Consider the following 5,424-nt stretch of genomic DNA (forward strand, 5'->3'; position numbering starts at 1 on the left):
TAATTTTTAAATTTGATCTTATTATATTTTAAATAAAATCATTTAAAATTCTATCCTAATTCCTAACTTATTCAAATTTAAAACTTAATTGTAATTTTGAAAGAAATCTCCAACTACCTTTAACGATATTTTAAATTTAAAAATGTTCACAGATGATAACAGTTAGGTTGATAAATAAAGTTGCAATAAATTTACAAAAATCATTCACAGAGTTGAAAGAAATTGTAGAAAATCAAACTAGTCACAGTCTACAGACACTAATAAAAGTATAAAACTATATTAAAAATTAGTTATTTACTTACCATCGCAGTTAATTTAATTTAATTCAATTCAACGCAAACATCAATCATCAATCATCAATCAAGTATATTTGGATAGATTAAGTGGTTTTTGTCCGTCTATCAAAAATAAAATCGTAAGGCTCAAAATATTAATGCAGATAATATTTATAATTTTATTTTCTATTTTAATATTTTGACTTTATTTAGAAACCTACAATTTTACATTCAATACTAAATGGAACAAGTATTAAGAATATTAGAGATTTTTTCTAAACTTATATATATCCGTTAAGGATTTGGATTATCTAAAGTTTGAATTTCACTTTAGAGAATAAAGTGTGATCTCTCACCATTTATTTTATAGGTGCGACCAAGAATAAATATGAGAGAAAAACCATTCAAGAATAGAAGATCACACTTTACCCTCTAAAGTACAAATTTAAAATTTAGAGGATCCAAATTCATCCGTTAAATAGGTCAGTCTAGTATACTTATAGTTTTATACAAATTAGATACACCTCAAATCTCATATAACAGCTCAGTGTATTTTCACTCTCAAACTATATATGATAAAATATAAATTAATGGACTATGCTATATGTATACTAAAATTAGCCACCAAAGTTATTCATCAATATAAAATATATGTCAAAATATAAATATACGTTGAAAATAAATTAAATCACACATGTATACAGTAGTGACTGATTTTAGTGTACTAATAGAATTTTTGTAAATTAATTGATTATGTTATGTGTATACTAAAATTAACTATCAAAGTCAGTTATCAGTATGAAATATATATTAAAATATAAATACACATTGAAAATAAATTAAATTACACATATATTTATATATAAATATATTAGTAACTGATTTTAATGATTAATTTTAATATATAAATAACATTTTTGTTAATTAATATTATGCAGACAAAGGTTGACACAAATTTTTTTAAATATAAATTAGAATAGATTAAAAAAATTGAAACGAGAGTAAATGGTTTTGTGTGAAGAGTCTGAAGTCAGAAATGTAGCGAGATTTAATTTGATAAAGCTTTTAAAGTATTTATATTTGGTAAATTAAATTAAAAATAATTTTTAATAAACACAAGCAACAATAATTGAATTTGAAAAAATAACTTTTAAAATTTAAAAATATTATAATAGACATAAATGTAAACATTAAATTTGAAAATTAGTTAACATATGCGGTTATATTATATTTTTAAATTTTGAAAAGTACAAACGAACTTTAAAAAACTTTATCTTAGGTGCTTTCAAAACTCAAAAGTACTCTAATTTTTTAAAAACGGCAAGCACAAGCACATAATCTTTTTGATTTATCAAACACAAAATGAGAAGTTTAAGCTTTTAAAAAGTACAAGCATCTCTTTGAAAAACTTTATCAAACCAAGGTGGTCTGATGAGTTGAGAGTTGAGGCTGACACAACAGACAACACAGTTTTAAAATGTCTTTTGTTAAAATGTTTAAGTTCAACACAAATCTAAAATAATATTCGACTAAAAAAATTAATATATTACACTAAATAAAATAACCATCGAATAATTATATATATTTTTTAATTTTATAATTTTTTAAAACAATGACAGATATATTAGTTCAAAATAATTTAGGTTTTTCGCTATTTTAAGATATAATTATAATTACTCATGATCTCTATAAAAAAAAGGAGATAAACAAAAAAGACAAAGTAAAAAATGCACAATAGTTTAAATCTATGTTATTTTATCACTCAATAATTATTAGGTACTATCGGTGTAAATTATAACCCTTATACTGATATATTAATCCAACGATAGATTTTTAATGTACTTATAACAAGGTTATGAAAACTGGTTCGTATCGATTGGTCGAACCGAAAGTAAGATGGTTCGGTTAGAAGGCATGCCGCTAAATTCAAAAATCGTTATTAACCGTCAAACCCAACCAAAATTCAGTCGATTTTCAAAAATATTCACCAAACGGCGTTGTTTCATTCCCTTTAAGAAACCTAAGTATGCAAATGTGAACCTCTTCCCCAAAGTCCAAACAAAGCATTCTACGTGTTCTAAAAACCGATTTGAACTGGTTAAACTACAAACCAAAAAAAAAAAAAAAGCAAATCGATCAGATGCCAAAATCTAAAAATTTAAAAACCACTCTTAAACCGTCAAATCGGATGAAAACCGGTCGTCAAATCGAACCGTAATCCGACCGATTTTTTATTTAAGCTTAGACGGCGCCGTTTTGCACATTAGGGCACGGAAGGTAACCCTACCAGCCCCAGCCCTAAACCCCTGCCCCGTAACCAAAACGCGCTCCTGCCTCTCTCACACTCGGCCAGTCCGAGGTTCTCTCATCGAGCTCCTGCTCCTCCGTCACTTCCGTTCAGCCACCATTGCGGCGTCGCATCTTCCTTCCCCTCCGTTGCGCAGCAACCGTCGCAACTTCCTTCCCCTCCATCGCGCAGCCACCGTCGGAACGACGAAGCCTCCGTCGCGCAGTCGTCCCGCCGGCGCCAGCTCTGTTCCATCTTCAGCCTTCGATCGTGCTCCACTGCTCCCTGTCCCCCTCTTGCGCCAGCTCTGCGCTGTTCTGCGCTCCCTCAGTCCCTGGTATTCAAAAAATTTCTTTTGTAACTATAATTCAATAATTTTTCATTAATTTTGTGAACTGTGAACTATTAATTTTTCTTGTTGTTAATTAATCTGTTAACTGTGATTTCTTTTAGGATTGTGGATAATTTTGAATAATTGTTGTTAGTTAATCTGTGAACCTTGCTGTTGTTACTGGGTTGAATAATTGTTGAATAATCTGTGAACCTTGCTCCCTCTCCCTCATACTCTGCTCATTGCTCACTGCTCAGAGTCTCATACCAAAAGTAATGGTTGTTTCCTTGCTTTTTCTATTGTTCATTTATTGTTCAGATTCAGAGACGTCCCTTCCCTCCTTTGCTTGGTTAGATCAGTATGATTTAGTTTATTCATTGAAGATCTTGCTTTGTTTTTTTGTTTGGGTGCAGAATCACTTAGTTGGGCATTTGGTTAAATTGGGGATAATTGTGCAGAACCATATATTGAAGGGATGATTGGATGGAGGTTGCAGTTGTTATTTTAGCTGGTTGTTGTTTTAATTAGTAGGTTATAGTTTCAGTTCTTGTTTCGATTGGATTAACTTGTTTTTGTTAACTTGTTTTGTTATGTTGTTGATCTTATTAACTTGTTAATTTGATCAATTGTGATTGTTAGGATGTTGTGCTGTCCTTGACATTTTGATAATTTGTTAATTTGGTAAATTGTTTTTGTTGTGGATTGTTGTTCTTAATCTTGATCTTATTATTGTTGTTTGTCATTGGTTGTTAACTAAATTTTGTTATTGACTAGATGATAGTATCAATCAATTTAATTCATTATTCTTGACTAATTCATTGTTCTTGACTTCTTGTCATTTGGTTGCTGTTTGATCTTATATTGTGTATTTGGAAATTTTGATGATTGATGGCAAATTTTGACGTTGGTATTTTATATTTGGTTGTTTTTTTGTTATTTGACTTTTGAGTTTATATTTGAATGATATTATAACATTGTGGTTGATCTGATACTTTTAATTTGAATGATATTTTAAAATTTATATTAGATTATAATTATGTTTTAATGTGTTTATTTATAATTTTTATTTATTATTTTATTATAAAACGGTTATTTCTATTGAACCATCGGTTGAATCGGTTGAACCAATTAACCAATGAACCAGTAATTAGAATGGTTTGATGACTGGTTTGGTGTTCAGAACCTTGTCTGCCACTCTCTCACTCACGCGACACTCCTCATACTTCCTCTCCAACTCGAGCTCCTCCCTAACTCCCACACCTGCTCCGTCCAGCCACCGCCCTGTCACCGCCGCCGTTGTAGCCACCGCGTTGCTTGAAGCCGGTCGTCTCCGCCGCTGTTTGAACTTCGAAGCCACCGTCGCCGCTGCAACTGGTCTCGCCTCGTTCCTCCATCGCGCAGCCACTGTCCCGCCGCGCTGCCTCTGTTCCACCGCATCAGCCCCACCGTCGTGCTCCTTGTCCCGCTCTGTTCTCTGTCTCGAAGGATCTATTCCGTTCCTTAATTGATTGAGCAGGTAAGTACATTCATCTTCTCCCTTGACTAAGCCCGGTCGAGTTGGATTTTTCACAACGATACTACAACCTCTGCTCACTTTAGAAGTTTTTATTTTTATTTTTATTTTTTAATTGTAATTGTTGTTTTAAACTTTTAATTGGTTATTCAATCTTATGATTTTTCATGTTGCTTCTTCAATTGTTGTTATCATTAGTCATTACTGTGATTTAGGATTGTGGATGATCTTGAATATCGATTCTGATATGCTGCGGCGTCCTCTCTCTGCTTCTGCTTCTTCTCCGCTGCGACCTCTTTTCTCTTCTGCTGCGTCGCCTCTCTTTTCTGCTCCACTGCCGCCTTCTCTTCGCCTCTCTGCTTCGCTTCCTCCTCCTTTCCGCCCCACTGCTCCGTCGTCGCCTCCTCCTCTCCGCCGGTGTGCTCTACTTTCCTGCCATTTCTTTTTTTTTTCTTCGGCTATTTTTTTAATTTTTATTGTTGAACCCTTTTTTTTTTTTTAATTTTATTGTTGATCGATGTGTTATTGTTAATCAAGTGCCAATGTTGCTCCTGTGCTGTTATAGTTGAAATTCTGCTATCTATTTGTTGTGGTTCTTCCTGATTGTTAATCAAATTTCTGATGAAATTGTTGATAAAATTGATCCCGTTGTTGATCAATTTAAGTTAGAGTTTTAATTTTTATGTTAGGTTGTTATGTTCAATCTCATCGATGATGATTGATATTAAAGTATAATATTAGTTTTGTGTTATGACACAACTAATATTGGGCTGCACATTAGAGTTTGTTAGGAATATAAATAAGAGTATTGAGTCATTGTATTGAGCATGAAAAAAATTAATGAATTGGTGAGTTTCTTAGAATTCTTTGGAGATTGATAACTCATCTCAATTAGAGTTGCAACATTTTGTCATTTGTGTTTTGGATTTGGTGATTGGTACCTGAGATTTGTTTTTGGATTTATTTTGTGAATGATAAAAATTCAATAGATATCATATAATATATAATATTTATTAAA

General features: G+C 31.9%; 1 protein-coding gene across 4 annotated transcripts in view; it reads left to right on the top strand.

Moving 5' to 3' along the window:
* The window catches only part of LOC107605694 (cell division cycle protein 123 homolog), a 5,546-nt gene continuing 2,649 nt past the window's right edge, over positions 2,528-5,424 (top strand). The window contains exons 1-2 of one of the 4 annotated variants that reach the window (XM_021105359.1): positions 4,004-4,409; positions 4,622-4,823. The gene's annotated coding sequence lies outside the window, so the exon portion shown is untranslated. Of the gene's footprint in view, positions 2,900-4,003; positions 4,410-4,604; positions 4,824-5,424 lie in introns of those variants that run through there. The other 3 variants (XM_016307657.2, XM_016307658.2, XM_021105360.1) reach the window with 3 other exon arrangements.

Source organism: Arachis ipaensis, chromosome B06, assembly GCF_000816755.2.
Source record: "Arachis ipaensis cultivar K30076 chromosome B06, Araip1.1, whole genome shotgun sequence".
NCBI classification, from domain to species: Eukaryota; Viridiplantae; Streptophyta; class Magnoliopsida; order Fabales; family Fabaceae; genus Arachis; species Arachis ipaensis.